Below are 23,384 nucleotides of genomic sequence, written 5' to 3'. Positions count from 1 at the left end.
TTTTTATTTTAATAACACGGGGATGGGATTTTCTTTGTGCTAAAATATATGCGTGTTAGAATTGTTTCATTTAGTCAGATGTAAATTGTAACTAGGAAGTGCAGAGACTTGGGTAACTTCCTGGAGACCCAGCAATTCGAGAGTGCCATAAAGGTATTTTGATCTTAGTTTGTGTTCCCTACTTTCTTAATTCACAAAATTTTGGTGAACATGTCTTTCTAGACCTTTAGAATGCTGAATATTACAGATATCCTAAGTAACATCTTATGCTGGCTGTTTAATGCAGTAAGCAAAAATTACATTTTCATGGACTTAGGCTTCAGTTCAGCAAAACCCTTCAGTTCCTTTTTAACTTGATTCACATGATAAAATACTCTCTATATCAAATCAAGAGTAAGGGTAATACATTTTGAGGGAATGCACAGTGACTGAATTATATGTCTGAGTCAACTCTGTATTTCAGCTAAGTTATTAAACTTTACTAAAATATTTCAGTAATGTTATTGAAATTTTAAACATTTGTGAGTCATGCTATAATCGCATGTCATAACACTGAGTAATTGTGCTGGTCTGGGGTTACCCGCACCACCCTTCACCAATAAGGGTCAGTAAATTCCCCATAAACAAGGTGGAAATGTCATAGTCTGAGTAAAGGACAACTGAGAATAACTTGAACAGTCCTTAAGTGGTATGCACCAGGTTCTTGTGTCTTCTGTTTTTTAATCATGGTCGGTATTATGGGTGTTCTCAAACCCTGTAGGTATCTATAACTTTTTAAAGTTATACTGCTCAGTCTGCTATTTAACATGTGATAGAGGTGTATGGCTGCATGCTGTGTTTGGGGATGAGGTCAGGACTGTGGCATAAAGCCGGCGCTGCGTTATACAGGATTTTTTTCTGTATTTCTTTGAGCCCCAAAACTGAGTCAGGAAGCATTTAAGCATTTGTCACTTCTGAAGACCTGAGCTTCATATTGTCACAAAATAGTTTGGTGTGGTTCCTATTCATGTGTGTGTGTTAGGAAACCTCTGATTCAATAGAAAGGAACATCTTTGTAGGGAGGGTCTATAGACAAGAAAAGTAATGCTGCACATCTGCAAAGTCTACAGGGCATAAGTAGCAATTCTCCTTGTCTAATAACTGGCTGTTCGGTGCTACCTTTGGTTTTTATAGCAAATAAGCTTTGGCAGAATAAAGTTGGCTGCTCTGTGGTAGTATACACACATACTATATATAGCACAGTTCTTTTAGTTGCTCATTAGTAATTTCCTGCATGGTAGATGCAGCATTCGGATGAAACTAAGGCACATAAATCTGACTCTGATCACTTGCTTTATTAGGATAGGAAAAATCCCGAGTATGTTGTAGCAGAAATTCCACCTAATGCAGGTAACAGCTGAAAGTGTTCTTTAAACTCCATGGAGATTTGTTTTTTAGAACAATTTTGGGGGGATCAGAGGACCATGTAGTCTGAAAGCAAAGGCAAAGTATATGAGTGCCTTCATTGTTGGCCTAGATGGCATGACTTAATTAAATAAAATATCTGTGCTGCTTATGTGTTGATGTCTGACACTAGCCCTGGGCCAGGCTTGCAAATAACTGTGGTTTGCTAACGTGTGGCTTTTCAAACAAAATCTATATTAGCACTCATGAACCATGAGTAGTAATGTGGCCTGGGCTTGAGGCACAAGCAGGGTACTGAGCAATGAACAGAGCGAGGCTTGAAGGAAGAATTAAACAGCCTTTCAGAGACAGTACATTTGGGATGGAATGTGCTTACCCTGAAATCCTAGAAATCAGCCTGATGAAAAAAATTGAGTGTCGTTGGTAATTGTTTTTAACTTCTTTCAGGTATACTAAGAGCTTGGTTACCAGCTGTTCTGTTTCAGTGGGGAGCACAGGACAAGAGAAAGGTAGGAATAAGCTAACCTTGTCCTTCAGCAGTCTTAGTACCAAGGTGGGTGGGTGTGTAGGGTACAAAGGTGGCACCAAGGCACCCTTCCACCTCCGGCCTCCAGGTTTGCCTCAAACTCCTGACTTCACTGTGCTACTGCAGCTCCCAGCAGGACCCTGCTGTCACTCAGAGAAAGCATTCCAGCCTCCCTCATTTCTGGTGTCTGTGAGGGATTGCTAGAAGTTTCTCACTGGGAGCTGCTGAGGAAATTTCTCTGCTCTACTGCAATATGATGTCTTCTTCCCTACAGTGGCATTCCTTGGTGGCAAATGCTGCTGTGTCTGTGGCCCCTTGTTCACCACCAGAATTTGGGAATTCTGCACCCAGGGAAGCAGAGACTTGGACTGCCAAAGTGGTGGTGTGTTTTCCTCCATTCCCCCAATGGTAAATATCGAGGCTCCACTTTCAGCTATAATGTGTGAAGTTTCTGTGAAAAGATGCTGTCTAAGAAGCAAAAACAGACAGTGTATTCGTGTCTAGACTAAAGCATGTGCAAGTTTCCAGGATGCAAAAAGGGTCCAAAGAAAAGTGCTGAAAGAAGACTAAGTAAAAGTTATCCTTCCCAGTTGAGAACTTGAATGATGTACCTAGAGCAGATGGGGGTGGGAAGAAGTCCATGGAGGGGAGGTAGAAGAATGGGTAGGTGAAGTCAGTCACCACAGACAGCAACTGGGATCCAGCTGTGATTCCTGGAGAGGTTTGTTTTCCCATGGAACTATTATATCTATGTTTTTATTAGAGCAAATAATTTTAGGTAATAAATGGGGTTATAATCTTGAGTTAGCAGAGATACATTGGCTGTTACTAGAATGGCTTTTGGCTTTGCAAATTAATCTTTTATCAGGCATACATCCTTGCAACAAAAAGATGTGGAAAAAAGTCCTTTACATTCAGTTTGTTTTTTTCACATTTTGGTTTCCTTCATATTAACTCCAAGAAAGGCTTTATCTTTCCATTAACTCTGCAGAACTGAAACTTGGCCTATCAGTACTTGCAGATGTATCCTTGCAAACTGAAGGACAAGCATACCTGTGGTTCAGAATGGATTTTGCTAATAGATCTGACCTAAATACTTATAATATTTGCTAGGTGGCTTTCTATATCTCTTGGGGAATATGAGTAGGCAGATATCTGACCTATCCAAACTGAGTCAAAAGTCTAAAAACACTCTTTCATTTAAAGTAATCTAATATAAAGTGCTGGTGCATGTTGTTTCAACAGTATCCTTAAGGGATGTCTCTGAATTTTAATTTCTACTTAAAAGTTGTACATATCTTTCATTAAACAGAGATGATTGCCATCATGCCTTCTGGAAATTCAGACATTATTCTTTGGTACTCCAGCATTTATATAATTTGTAAAGAATATTGAAAAATCTAGAATATTTCATCCTTCAGTACATTACCCTCTTAGCTAATAATGCCCTTTTATTCAGACAAATAAATAAATATCTGGTTACATTTTGTAGTTGATAAAAAATAAAAAACCCAGGTCTTCAGTTGGGAGAGAAAACAGCATTTACGATGGGTTTTCCTGCACTCTTCCCAGCTTTGCCCATTTTCACCGAAGGTCACTCAAATTGCAGTCTCTCATTGAGTAAAGCCTGGACACATGTACCCAGCTTAACATGTTTGCCTAAGTTGCGTTTACTTAAATAATGTTTAACTCTAGACTTAAAGGACTATTAAAGTTGTTTGGGGTTTTTTTGTTTGGGTTTTGTTGTGTTTTTTTTAACAATATACTTCTAACCTTAGAATCAATTAAGGAAGAAATGGGTTATGCTTCAGTGCTTAAACTATGTGGATTAAGAAGAAATTCTGACATAGAGGAAAACACGCAAGTGAAGGCTACCCTGAGGCAGCCTTAATGTAAAAGCTGACAAGTCTATGCATACTTTCTTACTTACTAATTTACTTTTTTCAGCAAAAAGGCAACTCCCTTATCACACAGCATACATGGATAATCTTGTGAATAAAATAAAATATGCCTTGTCCTCCTGCACTTTTTGTCAACTCTAGTTCCTGAAAAAATGAGTAATGAAGTGTTTTATAGCAGTGCATATCTCCTCATTGTTAGTTAATGGCAGTAAAATGGAATCTAGTTTAGCAGTATTGAAGAGGTAGCGCAAGTATCCTGTAGTGATGTGTGCCATATATAAGAACGTACTATACTAAAGATGTAATAGTAGCATCTCTAAATACTCTGTAAATAATTACAAAAGGGTCTGTGCATACAGAAGTTTATCCACTTTTTCCACCTGAGTTTGGTTTACTTTCTTCTCTACAAACTCTGTCCCTGTCATTCTTTTCTAACTAGTACAGCTACAGCATCCACTATTTCACTCTAGTCCCAATAATATTGAAACTTGGTGAAAGAAGGACACCAGTGGGATTTTACATGGATTGGTAGCCATTTATTCTTCCATTTAAGTATGTGGATAGTATTACTCTGATCATTTTGAAAGTTAAAGAGAAAATAAATAGCTGAACTGATAGAAAAAAACTCCTGCACTTCACATTTTATATTATTAAATTTGTAATGTAATATTACATAGTTCAGCTGAGCCAGAATAGTACCTTGTTTCTGCTATGAGGCTTTGACAATAATTATAACACTATCATATCTCTGCTTAACAAAGAATGAGCAAGATACTGTGAGACCGCTCTGGACATTTTTTGCAGGGAAAGAACCTGCTAGCATCAGATGCAGATCATCAGGGTACCAGGAGCTACCTATCTACATCTTCAGAAGACCAGTGAACTGCTAAAACAATTCTCACCAAAGATTTTGCAGTCTGGAAACCCAATCTCTAAACACATAAACTGGCTTTTTTTTCTTTTTTTTCTTTCTTTTATATTTTTGGGTTTTTTTCCCCCAGAGATATCAAGGTAGTGCGGTATGGTTCTATTTAACTACTGAGGGGTGGAAACTGGCTGTCAAAATCAGTGAACTGCCATTTCATGCATAGTAATCTCCAGAATTTTAGCTGCATAAAAGTAGATTTCATCACGCTTCTGAAGCCTGTTTCCATGACATTGAGCTACAAAGGTCTTCAAGTATTCAGCAAGTGAGGGTAGGTGGTATATTGCATGTAACTAGTAGTGCTAGTAGTGAAAAATTCTGCAGAGTTTGGGAAGTGATAGGGGTTTGGCTTTTTTTGCCTGGTCATCTTTGATGTTTAGTAAGAAATATTGAAAAGAGGCCCAACATTAACTAGATTATTCTAGAAAAATAGTAATGTGCAAACAGAAGCTTGCAGCATGGAAAGAATACAGCAGAGAAGAAATAGAAGCACTGAACCCAGAACTAGTTTTCTTTGTTTGGTCTAAAACACTAACTAATGAATATATTTGCAATATGGTTAACAGGATAGTGACTCAGATTTGGATCTGCTCCAAGGGTGCAGTTGTAGGGCATGTATCTAGATTATAGCTCATCTGCCCCAGCCTGGGTACTTACGTACCAAAAGCAGTGTCACTTTGGAGCGCAAGGTCTGGTGTGGACTGTACAAACACAGGAGGGACCATGGATGACTAGCCTGTGTGTGCTGCTGCACTGACACTGCTGTGGACACTAGACCTAGTAAAATGAAAGCTGGTTTGTACTTGATTAAAGCAAGCTCAGATTTGTTGCGGTTGCACAATTTATTTCAGTGTTGACATGGAAACCTTTGCTTTTAAGGATCGTTGTTTCAGCTAGCTCTGAGATGGCTTATCAATTTGGGAGCAGCTTGTGATAGTCTTCCATTTTATTAAACTTCAGAAAAAGCTTTATTGACTTTGATGCATCTTTTTGCCCTCTTCAGACTAAATAAGGCTATCTCAGTTAGACCCGTACTGACAGAAGTTATTAAAGCCCTTCTAAAGCTGTAATAGGCCTGGTGGGGACTCTTCCTGTTTTCTTCGTAGCTGCCAGCTTAGCCCTGGCAATGACAGTTTAATCACATATACCCACCAATGCCACCACCTTGTTTAGCCAGACCAAGAAACTATAACTATGGTCATTATATTCATTGCTCTTCATAATAAAACATTTGTACTCAAGCTGTCAGTAAATGTTTCTGTTTAACAAGTGATTTAGTGTCCTAGATTATGGTGAAAATACTTTGAACTGATGGTTTTCTTAAAAGGCCAAACTGCTTCTTACATTGCATCCAGTATTACTTTGAATACACTGGGAAGACTTATCCAGCACTGAATGTTTCTGCAGACTTCTAATAATACGTTGGGAACAAACTCAGAGAATGAAAAATTGCTTTGAAAGTTCTCACATATGAGGGAAGACAAAGTAGATATTATTATCCTTCCTCAGGATTAACAGTGCCCTTAATAGCAGTGGATATCCCTATGTGAAAGCAAGGAGAGCCTGTCTCTTAGCAAGTATTTACTTGCTTTTTAGGAAACATTTTCCAGGAGATTTGTGGAGTTTTCACAATGTGCTTTCCATTAATCTTGGGGTGAGTGTTGTGCAAATCCCTAGTCAGCACTTTGAATATCTCCAATTATTTTTTAAAAGCACAGAATTCTTAGTAACTAGAGCTGTACTACGTGGTAGAAAATAATTTATTTATGCTAATTGTGAAGAAATGTCTTAATTCTCAGAAAACAGATCCCAAAATATTTATACAAAGTAATATTTTATTGCTATTTACCACCATCACCACCTCCCCCCCCCCAAAAAAAAAAAAAAAAAAAAAAAACACAAAGAAATATTCCCATCTCTTTTAGAACAAGTATAGGTAATGTGGGCATCCAGCTCTGGGAACCTTTTCCTCAAAAAAATGTACCAGATTTTAATTCATGAAAGGTCTGTACTGCTCCACTCACTGCAGCCTATTGATGACCATTTGCATTTTATAAAAATACACATATTTGTCCAAATACTACAGGAGCAGATTCTACTGTAAAGCAACATAGAAATGGAAAGTGCATCTTCTAAAGACTGATAGTTGAAGATTAGACTTCATTATTGTTGACATTCTTAAGAGATAAATATTCTGCAAATTATTAAATGTTCTGAAAAGGAACTGTTTTCATTAGCAAGCAACTGCTGGGAGCCAGGTTTTCTGACTGTGAAGTTGCCATTAAGATGAAGACACTAGTAGGGTTTGAAAGTATTGGGAAGTCCCAGCTTTAGATGTGTTAGAGAATAAACCCAAACTGTCTAAAGATGCAGATTAGTACCTAGTGTCCCAGGAAATTACTGTGTTTGACTAGGTTTCAATAAATTCACTTATGTGATTAAAGTATTTAGGCATTTCTGAAAAGTCCTGCTACACTTCAGTCTACAGCTTTAGGTATAGGTGCTGTATTTAGGTCCAAATACTCTTGGCATTTTTCACCTGAGGCCTTGATTTTGCATTCTTCTACAGAAAATCAGCCTACATAGCATATCAAACTTGTCTTTCATTTCAGATGGCTGGAAACAAGAGCTAATTAAATAAGAAGAGTAGCTGATTATGGTTTCTTGGTATGTGAGTTTAGTAACGACCCAAAGGTTATTCAAATTGTTAAGTTTTTGTCTTGAGCTTGCTGTGCTTTAGGTCCAGGTCCTAATATCTTCATGGATATATGTGATCATCATAAAGTGCTGGTCCAGTTCAAAAGTTGTATCTAGAAAGACTTTGAAATGCTGTTGTTTATATTGTTGCTTCAAGGTTGTTCAGAAGACTGAAGATACATGCCCCGAAGCAGTATTTTATACTGCTAAAGGACTTCCTCAGAAAGAGATTCCTGGCACTATCTGCAAAAATATGAGAGATAATAAGAGAGATTTCAAATACAAATGATTCTTAAAAAATTCCCTTTAGAGAACAGTTAGTGGATATGACATGCTTCTTTATTCCCCTAAATGGTTTTATAAATGTGGGTTTACTTTAGAATTTGTTATTTTTGATGTGTTTGCATGTGTAGCTCTAATCCCAAGCAAAATTTCAGCAGTAATGAAAACAAAAATTGAAATAACCTGAGTACTAATTCTAACTGTGAAACGGAAAACTTCTAAAGGCTACTTGTATAACACAGTATAAGCATTTTATTAGTCTTTCCTTTATATCACTTGTTGCAAAACTTTGCGTGTAAATTAATTGGTTGTTCATAGTGTAGGCTGCAGTGATAAAAAATCACATCTGGAATTTTGGTAAATGTGAAATGTATGCTTTGCTACTTAAGACCTGTTCTTGCAGTCTGCAGATGATACCAGGGCTTCTAATAATAGCAATAACAGAACTGCTCAGAAATCAAAGAATTATCTATTTCAAACTGTTTTATGAAGACAAAAACTGTCAAATATCTAGCAGGTTCTGCTGTATTTTACTGCTCCTTCTCCCGGGATACTTGCACTTAAGTAATTTATTCAGTTCCCAAATTATAATAAACCCTTATTGTATCATGAAACAGTATTTGTAACTCCTTCTCAAGAAATACATGGAGCACCACAAAAGGAAAGCTCTTGGGTTTGGTACTGTTACAACAAATGCTTCACCAACACAACATATGTAAAATCAATATTACTTCTTTTTCACTATGCATTGCCATCTAGTGGCATGCAGCACCTCTTGTGTCTCAGCAGACAGGGTCTAACCATGGAAATCAGCTAACTCTTGAAGGTCATTTGTTCTGGTTGCATTTTTATTTATTATTTTCTTTACAGAAAATGGAGGCCCGGTTGCAAGGATCTGCTAATTAAATTGGCTATCATGTGCCTATGCTCTAACATTTCCCCTTCCTTTATTTTGAATAAAGATTCATGGGGTGAAAAGAACTTGGGGGAAATGCAGGGTTGAGCTATGAGCAGAGCCATTGGCTTTCAGTTGCTGTATGGTAACCCACTCGGTTCAATCAGTGAAAAGAGAAATATTTGCTGCAGGGTTTGCATGTTGGCATGATTTCCTTCCAAGTACAGTAAAAGATTATCAAGGATTGGATCACAATTCTTGGCCAAAATTCCTTCTACTGGAAGCTCAGATGACACCATGTCTTGGTCGGTATTAGTGCTGATTGAATGTTCCCTATGACCTGTGGAGTAGTGATAGCCAGTTTGTTCCTGGAGCTATCCTTTGTGTTAACATGGACCAAATCATGCTTCCTTGCACCGATGAAAGTCCAAAGTAACTACACCAACCTCAGTGAAATTCCTCTGCATTTTTATTGGTATCACCAAGAATTGGCCATTTGTTTAATTTCCACCATACTTTGTACCCAAATGTTCATATTTTCCAATAAAGAGAAATTAAGTTAATAGCAGCTGTAGCAGTGCTCCAAGGGGGTGGCAGTTCATTGGAGATCATGTAAGTGGAGTACCACCTTCCAATTACATGGGAATCTGGACAAATTTTTTCAAAACTCTCCATCATTTCCTTCAGTACAAGTCAGTAATTAAATCCTTCAGTCATTTATGAAGTTATTATACCAAATTATTTCCCACAAAGCTCTATTTAGGCTAACAGGTATATTTAATTTTTGCCCACGTATATATTGGAAAGAAAAAGCTACTGAAGTGCAATTTTTCTTAAGCTCATTAAAAGTAATTGCAACAGTGACGGTTCAAAAATATTTCTGAAACACATTTGCTTAAAAATTCAGCCATACACAATTGTCTTACCTTTCTACCATTACAAAAGCTGTTCTAAAAAACCCAAATGTTTACATTTTATTGTTTTCTCATACTGAAATAAGAGTGTTGAAATCCTCTTTGTGCCATGCCTTTCCATCATTATATTGCATACTTCACAACTTGACGGCTGTTTTTTGAGAAGTACTAATGCTGTTGCTCTCAACAGTGTTTTCTGTGTCTCCATCAGGATTTTGGTGTAGGCTATCAAGGTGAGATGAAGGTAGAAGAAAATGCAGCCTTACTGGTGTGAAGTAGCAAATGTTGGGTGATTTTAGAGCTGTATATTGTGGTGATTTCTAACAGTAAAGTGTGTATGTATAGAAGAACCTCAAGGAGGATCATTGCCAGAAATTTTTAAAAAATATTGAAAAGTAGTAATAACATTAATGGGAGATAAATGTATAAGAGGCAAAGACAAATTTAGTTTTCAGCTATGTTACTCTATTAATTTTAGGTAGCTTTTTGGTCTTCTATTCAGCTTGATTTCATCACTAAGCAGGAGAAAACAAAAGAAAAAAATATACATAAAAAGAGATTTGAAGAATTCATTAATAAACTATACCTATCCATACAGAAGCATATACTGGCAGTGAAAATACAGAAGCTGTTTCAAACAGAAACCATTAGAAACAAAAAAATATGCTTTATTGCCATCAAAACAAAACTCTATGTTCTGATCTTGGCTGTAGTTCAGCATGTATTTTCACTAACTGAGGATTTTACTTTCTGACTAACCAAAGAAAACCTTTTAAATGAATATTCTGCAAGTCTTGTATTATAGAGTGAGTAAATATTGAGCATTTGAGACTTAACAGAAGAAAAACCCAAAAGCTGGAGATAGTAACGGAGAGGTTGTCATTAACAAGTAATGGATTCTCTAACCTCTGTATGTTTTAAGAGTAGGTATTTTACATTAGCTGCTGAACTGCTGTAGCTAAGGGTTTCATATTTTAAATTTTTAGTTTCAGAAATGATATAAAAATTGACATAATTTTCTGCTCACCTAAAGTTGAACGTGTGCTATCAGCAAAGGCAGAAATCTGAGTATTTAAATGTTGAACTAGGTTTTGGAAATATAAGAGTGGAAAGCTGATCCAAGCATCTGTCATTTAAAAGGCTTACATTTTTTTTCGGCAACTTTTATATTTGAATCAGACTTTTGTGGAAAACATCAGTGTAATTGCAGTGAAGTTATGACTTTATAGTAGTAGTATGTAGTAAACCTCTTACTTTAAACTAAACCAGTTGGTAGATGAGGTCTGATTTCTTTAAAATATAATTACTTTCTTAACTGACCAATCATGCAAACTAAAGCATCCCAACTTCGTCATTTAAATGTATGTATGTTACATATTTCTGGGTATTCTGCTCATGAAGTGACAAGCGTATTTGTGCTAACAGCAGCTCACGACAACAGTTGGGGTAGTTCAAAGAGATGATGTTGTAGTTCTGCTTGCACAACAGGATGTAAACTGGGCTAATCTTGTTTAAGGTTCATAATATTTTGTTGCTTGTGTCTTGGGCTCATTCGGCACTGCTCACGTATGTAAAAATTGTGGCTCTTGGAGAATAACCTTGATTGTGCTCTACACCTGCTTGCACTTAGGAAAAGAAACATTTGTCACTCTTATTTACGTAATTGCTTAAATTGCATTTTAATTTTAACAGCTTAAGTATGTTGGTGGAGTAAAATGTTTTCTGAATGAAAGTTTGATCAAATGCCCAGCCGGTGCAAGCCTTTCCTTTGACTCAAGAGATTTTGTTTCAGGCATTTTAAACAATACTCCTCTCAACCATACCGGAGTAAAGTTACATGCTTTTCTTTAAAAAAAACAAAAGAACAAAAATGTTTCAAAATTCAATATTTAATATAATGTTTTAAGGAAAATTACTGAAAATTAAATCTTTCTCTTTTATATTTTGAAGCCATTTTAAAATGTAAAGTTATTTCTTAAAAAAGCAATATATTTGCTTAAGTATTACAAAACTCAATTTCTTCTTGCTAAAATGGAAATTGGATTAGATTCTGTTGGAGTAAACTCAACAATTGCTTAACTTCTTTTGTGTTATTCTTCATTCCCATTAATAGAAATAACATGATACCTATACTCAGCTATTCCCATCACTGTGGTCTCTTAAACAAACATTAGGAAATATTAATCTCCATGTTAAAGACTCCATTTAGCACACTGCCCGACTATGCATTTTATATTTTCAAGTAGGAATGGCAGTCCAGATTTTTTTTGACTACTCATTACACTAATGCTTGCAGGCTTTCCTGGCAAGAGCTGAGCAGGTTCAAAATGTATCAGGAGGCCTTATCACTCAAAGTAAACATTCAAAGCATATTTCCCCTTTGCTGAAAGACTTATATTAGTTCCCTGTTAGACAGCATATCACTTACAGTGCTGCATTTCCTACATGTCGTAGGTAGGAGCTTCCCCCTTTCTGTCACCCCAACTGAAGTTTCAAGTACAGATCCCATAAAAGGAGGATCTGGCTACATTTATTTAACAAAACTCTTGTAGGTGAAATCTTACAGGTATTAAATCACACCCATGTTGTCATTCTGAGACGCAGGCTTTGATGTATTTGGTTGTGCCAAACAGCACAGTACACTATAAACTTTTCTGAAGACTTCATCGGTGCTACTGTGTAAACAGCACTTAGCTGATCTGATAAAGTCTGTCTGCTTTGTCTGTCCCTGAGGTACGTAATCCTGAGCTAATCTGAGTAATAATTCAGGCAATATGTTTACTGATGAGTGAGTGTGGAGGGAAGTTACATTTTAGATAGTTCATTCTCCAAAGAGTGAGTCTCAGCAGCAATTGCCCTGCTGTGTGTATCAGCAAGAATTGCTTCGCAGCTCCAGAATGTAACTGTGAACCCCGGGCTCCCTTCAGCTGGCACCAGCAGCCAAGGCGCTGTCTGCATGGGAATGTACAGGGAGGGTCATACACAGAATGGGGCTGAATGGATTTCAAACGCTGCAAATCCAGCATGAATGCTCTGTTTTATGTATGATGCAGCTTTAGATAAATGCACCATTAAACTTAATGTCTCTTTGTCAAATCTGTACTTGATTAATTCACATCACCCAGCTGAACACAGAAACATTGGTAATTTCTAGTGATATTAGATAAAACCACAGTTTTTGGTCCATGGACATTTTGTGGTTAGTTTTGTAGGTAAAAAAAAAAAGGAAAGAAGACTTCAGCAACCAAAATTTTAACTAAGACAAAAAAAGTTACTGTTAACACAAAGTTGCTATCCATTCTGTACTTATATTCCATACTTCCCAGCAAAGATTTCCTTGTTGCCCCATCTATTTATAAGCCATGATATTATATTTTTTATTCAGATAAGTTATAACAGGAACCAGATTATTCTAGACATCATGAAAAATAAAACACAATTAGGAATGAGAAAACAGAGTATGCTGAGAAAAAGCTGCTTGGGAAGTTGTCCTAGGGAAAGAGGAATCTTGTTTAGCAAGGGGCAAGATTCTTTCCCCTTTGTCAAACGCGGCATTTTCTCCAAATTCACTACTGGAAATATCCATTGCCTGTATATATAGTGATTTTTTAATTTGAAATACTTGCATGAAGACCGTCCATTTTTCTAACAGATGTGTTAGAAACAGATGTGAACAAAAGTTGTGTTCAGGTGATTAAAGTGTTAGAGGAAGTTCTATGAGAAAATTAAGTTCGATATAAGTAAGTCCTATATAAGAAGTAAGAAGGAAGTAAAAATAGATCATTGTAATGGTCCTTTCTTGTTTTAGCATCTGTGTCTCTGTTTTCTTCTTGTAATTTGCTTTGAGGATTCTAAAATAAAGACTTTTTATTACTCTATATATTCAAAGAAGTAGGATTTAGTTATATAGAAGTATGTAAGTTTACAAAAGTGCCTGTGTACATGGCTGATCATTATATGTTTTGCAGAGATGAATACAAAGGAACAAACCTAAAAGTATAAAGCCAGTGCAAGCATATCATGTGAACCTCTTTCAGCGGAACTGAAGTAGACCTAGTGCATGACTGAGTTAATCATTAGAGGGCTAAAAGTTTAGAGTAATTAATTTATTGAAAAGTCATATTTTTTTCCGCTCAGAGATGTTCCTAAATCTTGAAAAAAATCCAGTTTTTCTTTGAATGTAAAATAGAAGATTATTTTGAAACCTTAGCCCTTAGTCACCATGGGTTTTCTGGGTTTTTATGGGTACCAGAATCTTGTCTGTGTTGCTTGAAATTTAGTGTTCCATTTCAGTTTTCATTAATGTTATATGATCACCATTATTCTTATTAGAGAAAGATTAAAAAATGAGTGCTTGTACAATTAGACATTCCCACACAGCTATCTGTGCGCCTTAAGCCATTTATAAAACTGAGGCTCATAGGAAGAAGTAGGATAAAACCCATCAAAAGCAATTTCTTCCTGTGGCAGAATGTAATTTGTCACAAATAAACAAGTGGTGTGGGCAGGATGAGGATGACGAAACATGGACCAGTCCCCAGGACAACACTGTGATGAAAAGATGAGACAAGCCTCACAGTCTGTCCTGGCAGACATAAAGTGGTTCCTGCCAGACCGTGACTGTCTTGTCCGAAGTCCAATTCCACATGGAACAATTTTAAATGTATTCCAACTATTAAAGGACTGTAGTCCTTTAACTATTCAGTGAATTGAGAGTTTCTGTACTCTGTGTTTTGGAGTTCCCTGCTTTATAGCCTTTAAAATTCCCATTCTCTGTACTAAGCAAGTCTGCCACATTTTAAATAGCTGCTGTTTAAAATTCCAGTCAGTTGACTTTTGACATGATATTTTTGCTATGAAATTCCAGAATATAACTACTAACTGCATTTTATCAAGTAAATGCTCACTAGGCACTTCAAACCTACTAATTTTGATCTACTTTAATCAAAATTTCTGTCTAATCTGTCCAGTGCTTTGACAAATGCTGCAGCCAGCTATACTGATATGTTAATGTATGCTGTATGTGATGCTGTCCTAGTTTAGGATCTTCAAGAAAAATACAGGAAATAAACTGTGTGGTCTGACTTCTGTCTGTATTTTAACTCTGCTGGCTTCACTGAGGTTATCAGGCCAGGGTAGAAAACAGAATTTGTGCAAAGGGGAGTGGTGGCATAATACAAAATTTCACTTCTACAAAGATGGATAACAGAATGCTCCCCTGTGAAGCATCCATATATGAAAGAAATATGCCTAATTTTCACTCTTGGTTGTTCAGAAAGACCTCAAACAAGTTATTTTTGCAGGGATTTTGCCACTTTTACAAAGTCTGGAGATCTCTCAGAACAGAATACAGAAAGCATGAAACATGGAAGGGAATGGTATGCTTACATAGCAGGAAACACATTCAATTTTCACTCAGCTCATCATAGAAAACCTTGCAGACCCAGGTGCTATATACTTGCCAAAAGTGGTTTTGCGTTTCGTAATTCTTAAGTATGGATGTTTTATTGTCTATATACAAAGCTGTAAAAGATCCTAGTGGGGATTTTTTGGTTTGTTTTAGGGTTTTTTTTTTTGTAGTTTGGTTGTCTTTGGTTTCTGGTTTTTGGTTGTTTTTTTTTTTTTCCTTAAATGAGAACAAGTGCTTCTATTTGAAGTTCTGGATTAAATGTAAATCTTAGTCCAGTATTTTCCATTTTGACAAGTAATGATGTGACAGTGTAGTGTCTGCAGTATTCATATCTCAGGTGCCAACTGAACATTCATGGAATTAACCCCAGTTTGGGGCTGAATTAATTTTTCGTGTTGATAGCTATCTGCCACTTGAAAATATTTGTGTTGTAACAATTTGGCTTTAGCAAAATCTGAGTTAATAAAACTACAACATGACATTTTGGATTACAAGGACAGTTGTGAAAATATTTATTTCCATTTAGCTCTTCTGACATCAGACCCTGGGCTTAGCAGCAAAACATCTAATTGATTTTAAAAGGAGCAGGATTTTACCCTTGCAAATACACTTGGTCTTTCAATAAGCACATATTGAAGATAACCTTTTAATGTTGCTTTTGTTTATAGCATTCACTATGTTTCTGTGGCTGGTGAGCCATTGGGCCTAGTCTCTCAGAAGGTGTTGCAGAAATCGGAAGTCCTTTCTTCCAGTGGAGGTAGTGTCTAGCAAAATTTCGTTTAATTCGTGGCAGGCTGATTTATGGCAGCTGTTTTTTTCTCATTGTTGATTTTGGTAAAATTAAATGATGCATCATTGTTTATTATAGCTGTGTTATTTTTACTAATATCTGCAATTATTTCCTGTAAATCTTTGTACTTGCCTTTTGCTTTACTGTTATTTTTCTTGTACAGCAGTAGTGACCTTTAGTCACAGCTGACAGGGCAGATTTTTTACAAGAATAACATAACTAGTGTTCAAACCATATATGAGTACTTCTGTCAGGTGACACACAGTTAAAATTCTGTTTGCAAAAGCCATATTATATGGTATTGGTGATTCCTATACTGTAAACACGCTTCTTACGGGCAATAGGAGATTGAATGTGTTGCCCTGCTTATACTTGATGTAATTGTGAGCTAAAACCTTCAGATCCCTGAGTAGCAGGTTTGCCAGCAATGCTTAGAAATAGATGCCAGTATAGAAAGAGAATATTTGAGTTTTCAGCTTCCTGGTTGTACAGCAAAAATGTACACTCTGACAGTAAAAGCCAGCTGTTAGAAACACAGCATGAGAGGTGCTTCATCAGTATGAAGCAGAGATCCTACTAAATACAATTTGATTGTTTCATTACATGTAAACCATTGAGTATACTGTTTTAGTAAGAAACCATTCTGCAAAAGTCTATTCTTTCCTCACTGCTGAGGAGTGAGTGGAAATGATTCGATGAGATATGAAAAATGTTATTTAATGTTTTATTTATCATCCTATACATACATATACATGTACATATGTTTTGCATACTTGCTTAAAGAATCAGTCTGCATGAAACTAATATTTCATACGTTTGTGTAAAAATGCAGCCTCTTAGAGATGTTTACATTCTGTCAGGTAATAAACTGCTCTCTTATTTCCAGCTCTGCCATTTTATCCCAAGTGCACTTATGTGCAGCTTGTGTTTGCTTTTACATGAATTTGTTCATGCAAAAAAAATGGTAAAAAGTCACTCATTCATTTCCAGAGTCTGAAAACTTTTCCCATTAGCAGCAAAAAAAAGAACAATGCTGATACTTTCTTCACAGTGAATTCTGGGAGAGACTTAAAAATGTAAATTTAGATTAAACAGTCAGAACTTGTATAACTTGCTTATGTTCTCTGTCATAGCATAAAGGCCAAATATATCTGTGCTTTAATGGCTTTGAATGTGACTGCTTGGAACAAGGGATATATTTGGTCCAGTGACTGCATAAATGAAAAATCATGGATATGCAAGTTTTTCCTTTAATCCCTCATGCAAACCATTCCTAAAAACGTTTTATAGTACATGTCAGCCAATAAAGCAGTAATGTAATATACTGAGTAAAAGAATCTAGTCAGTACTTTGGGCTGGAACTGGCTTGTGTTAGATTTCACAGACTTCAGGGAAGCTTGCATTCTTATTACTAAAGATTTTGCATGTGATAAGCCAAATTCTCTTAATCAGATAATCACATCACAGATTTCAGTTAGTCAGCTCCCCTGATGAAGTCTAGCTAGTTTTTGGCACGTGGAGGGCTTTTCTGGTTATGAAAAGCAACAGCCTTAATATGACACAGCACTGGATTCCAGTTCGCAAAGGAGAGGAAGAAATGGACACAATAATACTTGGGTGTCTCAGCAGTGCTATTAGTAAGTGCTTTAAGATGTGAAAGTGTGAACTTGGAAACCAGGCCACCACATACTCAAATATAGACATGGATTTAATACAGCTCATTTATAACCAGTGATTGTTTAGAGGCATCATGGACAAAATCCTTAATGTAAGAGGAAAATGTGTAGGCTGTCACTTTCAGTTCCAGACTTTAATTTCAGTTCTATGAGCAGGAGCAGCTGCACATTGCTATCAGGCATATGAAGTTTTTAGTGCTAAAAAAGCAGCTGGACTGGAAATACCCCAGAAGTACATATCCATTTGTCTGGTTAACTTCAGCACTTAGACTATCAATCAGTTCAGCCTAAAGAAAAATGAATGACATCAGTCAAAACAATAGGATAGCTCTGTGCAGTGATTAGGTCCATGTAGTACAAAAACTTAAATAATTTGTTCTTTGAAAATGTGATGATTGATTGGCTTCCATTAGGCTTGGATTTTAAAACATTCCATGAACTCTCAGATAAAATGGCACTAAAATGTTATTGCAATAACCAAATAAATCATATTAGACTATAGTGTATATAAGTACTTTAAAACATTATAGATACTAGAATTCTGTGTATAATAAAAAGGTGAAGAATGTAATCCATGAATTTTTTTTATGCTCTCATCTCACACAAGCATTATCATGGGCTTTTTTCAAGGATAATGTTACTGAGGATACAAGTTTCTGGTTTTGTTTTAATATACTATATATACATATGTAGAAGATACACAGTTCTGCATATGTGTGGTCAAAGGGAGGTATTTTAAAGCTATCACAGTGCAGAACTTATCTAGGCTTTTGATGCTGATGCTGGCCATTTTAATTTGATCTCAGCCTTGCAATCAGCTTGCGGTTGAGAAATACACAGTTACCATTTAAACATGGTGCATTTTCCCTATTAGGTTTGTGGTTCAGTTCATGGTCTTGTAGTTCTGGCCAGAGAATCCCTGACATATAATAATGTTTAGCCTTGAATCTCATGTAGAGGAATAAAACAAGATCTTGGCCTGATATATAGGGTGGCAGTATGATTAACACTTGTAATTTATGTTCGTTCTCCTAATATTTCACTTTTGCCTAATGACCCAGTCTCTGCAGGCAAATAATTCTGTGAATCATCTCTTACTTGTAAACAAACTCTAGGACCAATGCATGCAAGGTTGCATAAATATGGTAAGCCCTATGGATCATAAATGAGAAGACAAGGAAAATAATCCCATCAAAAATGTTTTATTTCATGACTTTAGGATTTCACTCATGCATTTTAAGAATGGTGTTGAGCTTAAGTAATTGCTGACATTGTAAATCTTCAGAGAACCAAAGGCAAACAGCATGCATGCAGCATGCATGTGATTACCTTCGAAGTCGATTGGAAGTTCATGGCTTTTATACTGTTGACCAATGCTATTTTGTAATTTGTTTTCTAATGAGAGAAATTTTAGTGTAATGAGACAGTCCAGATATCTTCAAAATAGTCTTTGGAGGATTTATATTTTTGATTACATTGACTGTTGTCTAAACAATACACCTGTGAGCTAGGGTATTGCTTCATACTGGAAGTACTAATCACAGATTATCACATTTCTGCAATTAATGACAGGCTTCAGTGAAAGCATCTTGTTTGGGACTTTGTCTCACACTCCAGAGCCAAAGAAAGCTTTAGGTAGGTAGTGAAATAGCCATGGGTAAGATCTCAGGTCCATCTATACGCATTTATAAGTCATTGTTATTAAACAAACAGGTCAATTCAGCTTCCAGTTTCTGAATTTTGAGAAGGGAAGGCTCAGGGGGATCTCAGCAGTGCATGTAAACACCTGAAGGGACACAGTAAAAAATACGGAACCAGGCTTTTCTTGGTGGTGCTCAGTAACAGTGGTGCCAGTGACATGGGCATATGTTGAAATGGTGGAGATTTGGAATGGGAAAGGTCAGACACCGGAACAGGTTGCCCAAGGGGTCATGGGGTCTCGTCCTTGGAGATAATCAAAACCTGATTGGATGCATCCTTGAGCAACCTACTCAAGCAAAGCGTTTGGGCTGAATGATCTCCAGAGGTGCCTCAACAATTCTGTGATTATAATGTAGAAATTCTACTGAAATTATATCTTCAACAACAGATGACTAATTACTAGTGATTAACAGCTCTATGCATTTCCTGATTTAGACATATACAATGTGTACCATTACCAAGGTGGACATTTCTGTCTTTGTTTCATAAAATCATAATCAATATTTATTATTAGGCTGTCTGAATTAGGCTTGGATTGTCACCTGGGCATCAGGTTTAGAATTTGTACTAATATAAAAAGCAAGCACAAAGGCTGTATTGTCAAATTAGGTTGAAGTGGGATGTAATTGATGCATAGCCTCAACATTATATAGTAAAGTATTGTATTCTGAATTCACACTGTTAATTGAAAGGAGTAGATAAAATGTTAGCTCCTGTTTTAGAGCACCAATTTGGAGACAAATCTATATGTTATAAAAGTTAAAGAGTTTGGGGTTTTTTTTCAGTCTTTGTGAAATAGTCTATGTGGAAAAATGCTTGAATTTCTAGAAGGTGGTAAGGTCAAAGCTAGTGCTGGGCTGTGTTGAATTTCCTGGTGATGCCTGCTAATAACATCTATTGCTGCTGGACTACTTTTCAGATTTTTTTTCTTGGTAGATTATTTGCAATTGGGTGCTTTGAAGGGAAACAAGGGATTTGCTTGTGTATTTATCCAGTGCCTCACTCCATGAGGCTGCTGTGTCACGAACAGGCTTCCAGCACACTGGCTGGCTGCTCCTACCAATGGATCTCATTGCTTGTGGCTTAAGCAAAAAGCAGACTTTGGCTCCTGCTTGGAAAAAGATAGAGGAATGATTCTAACGCCTTGATAATCGGGCTGCCTCCTACCTTTCTCATCCAATTCTCAACCCCTCTTTACAGCAAACTTCCACTCTTCATATCTTACAGCAGAGTCAGGAATGCATTTATAAAGCAGTTCTTAAAAGCATCAATAAAAACCATGTGGATAATTACACTTGAAATATATTTGTAAGTGAAATTCTTCCTAGATAAATTTGCATCGCTATTTAGGCCCCAGTCTAAAGTTTAGTGTCAGGCCTACTGTCCATTTTACTATTTATCTGCAGACTGCCTCTTAGCATTTGGGCTGGGAGTCCAGGAGCCATGCAGATGGTATGTCCCTGGGAAGATGCCCAGACAGGAGCACAGGGGTCCTGGGCAGGGCACTCTACGGAGAGTGATGGGCAGCAGTTGTCATGTGTCTTTTGCTGCTTGCCCATACTTAGATTTAATGCATTCCAGTGCAAAGTAAATAGGCTTGTGTTAAGTGCTGACTTTTTGTTAATGTGTTTTATTTTGCAAACACACATATAGAGTTGAGAGGCAGATGAAGGACCCACTTCCTGTTAGGTGGTAGCTATTCCTTTCTGCTGTGGCCATGTGATAAATGACATTTTGCTCTAAGGTGGCAGTGAAGCTAGTTTAACCTAACTGTGCATTGGAATAGAGGAGGGTTGCTCACATTAGCATTACTGTACATCCACAAAGAGGGACTAACATCTGAAAGCCAAAAATAGCCTAAGCCCAAACTCTTTTACAAAGCTGAACCTGCTGAGGTATAACCCTGAAAAATTCTTTGTCGTAGAATTGCTGCTACAGGATATACCTGGGTGATTGCTTCTAGCTCCCCAGTTGACCTCCAACCCCACAGACTGCTGCACTGCCAGGTGGGATCAGCTACTGCAACAGGGCATGGCAGAGCTGCTTCAAGCACACCAGAGACTGCAAGCGCACTGTTGAATCTTTCCAGCCGAATGATTCAGGAATGCCTTCAAAGGGCTATGTGCATCATTTCTTCTGAGGGCAACCAGGGGGGCTTCTGTGCAGAGGGGACAGGATGCCAGACTTACTTCTTTGGAACATATGTAGGACTAGGCTTGACAAATCTTGATTCTTGAATGAGAAAAGTACATTTCAAGCAGTTTGCAAGAAAAAAAAATATAGAAAATTGATCTTGATTACAACCTGCTGATATAGAATACATGTACCAGAAAAATGTACTATTTTAAAATATACATTAAATCATTAGTTGCAAGTCATGCTGGTGGCATCTTAGCTTGCAGTTCAGTGTATTTCTGAGTGAGACATCCTCTTGGGTTGGTCACAAAAATATCATTGCTTATCCAGAAGAGATGCTGGTTATGCATCTGTTGTGCAAGAAATAAATATCATCTGAGATATGTTACTAAATTCTAAAGTAAGTCAGGACTTCTTTTTTCCCTGCATGAAAAGTATTTTTAGCTATAAAAAATGTACTACTTTAAAATTGACAACCTGGTGTTCAGATTCTATTACTAGCTTTCTTGTTATCTCAGGAATCACTCTACATAATTGTAGTCTGCCAAATGGCTGAAGTTCAGGGAAGTTTATATTTGGGTTTTCACTATTATCTTCCATTTTCTCATGCTTCATCTTTCTTCAAATATGTAACTCCTTTGGGATGAAAACGTTCATGTTTGTTCACAATGCAGAATGTTTGTGGGAGAGGTTGAAGGAGTATGGCAGCTTGTTCTAGCAGCCCTCAAATGTGAAGACTTTTTCTTCTTTATTATAGCATTTTACTTTTCCTAAAAGCTATTTCTCTATTAAATATATTAATATAATTTATGCCTTTACTTAGTGACCTTTAGAATTACTTTAATATCCTCCTTTTGTGATTAAGTAGATACGCAGTCTATTAAAAACTCCAAACTAACAAATTTGATTGTGTTTAATTGCATTGAACCTTTTTTGGTTTTATTTCTTTTGTATTCATATTTATATTCCACCACTCATTTCTATCCTAGGTTTGTGACTGAAAAAATGTATTTTTCTCTGGCACCCTTCTGGTCAATCTTTTAACTTCCATTTTTCCTTGTATGCTAAGGAAATTGTACTGAGTGAAGTATATTGTGCTAGACAGAAATATGACTCTAAATTTTTCTTATTAATCAACCTTTTTATTTCTAAAGTTATACCAATGCAGAAAGATTGGCTAAAAAGTTTGTAGCAAGCTACAAGAAGAATTAAAAAAAATCAAAAAAGCATCTATTCTTTTTCTTTCTGCTGAGTCCATTTTCTGCTTGACCTTTTCAATGTTGGCTTCTACAGTGTACTTTAACAGAAAGCATTTTGGTGATGTTGTCCTCCTGAACTAAATCCTGTATTACTTACAAAGGTGAATTCTTCTTTCATCCCTCTGATATACCCACATGGATACCACAAGCAATGCTCCTATCTAGAGTACTGCTTTGTAGCATAACCTCAATTTTGTGCTGGCCCTTGCACTTCAGCATGGTGAAGCCGACAGTCCCTTCATTTCTGAGCAGGAAGAAAATATCAAATGAAATGTATTTCCATTCCAGTCATTTGAGTTAGTCACAGATGATCATGTATGTGCTTCTGGATGTGGTTTTAGTTATCTCATTGACTTCAACAGCTCTGGAAATTATCCCTGTAGTGTCTTACCTGTTGAGACAGAGGTCCAACTTCTAGAAAGTTACTCCTGGACCACCTTCTGCAGTGCTCTTTCCAGTATGCAACTGGGACAGAAGAGCGGGATTTCAATGCATGGCATCTGCACAGCAGGGCAAAGTCCTGAGATGTACTTAGTTATGTATATGTGGCTGTTCAGGGTTTCACTTTACTATCTAATGCTTTTTTTCTAATGTGGCACTCTGTTGCTTGGTCTTATTCAAACCAATGAAAACTCCTAACATATGACTGTCCTACGCAGAAAAAAGGGTACTGAAATAAGACACAAAGCACTATATGATTCTTTGCAGTAACGTGTGTTTGGCTAGCGTGGCAAATTTATTTCATTAAAGCCCCTCTACCCATTTACATTGCATCATTTATTGCTGCTTGACTGCCCATTAACTACACAGCAGTTGTTAAAGGCTTATGCGAATCTTAGCCGGCTTTCATATGAGGTGTTTAGAACCT

This window comes from Phalacrocorax aristotelis, chromosome 6 (assembly GCF_949628215.1).
Source record: "Phalacrocorax aristotelis chromosome 6, bGulAri2.1, whole genome shotgun sequence".
Taxonomy (NCBI): Eukaryota; Metazoa; Chordata; class Aves; order Suliformes; family Phalacrocoracidae; genus Phalacrocorax; species Phalacrocorax aristotelis.
The sequence above is the reverse complement of the archived record's forward strand: the minus strand, read 5'-3'. Positions refer to the sequence as shown.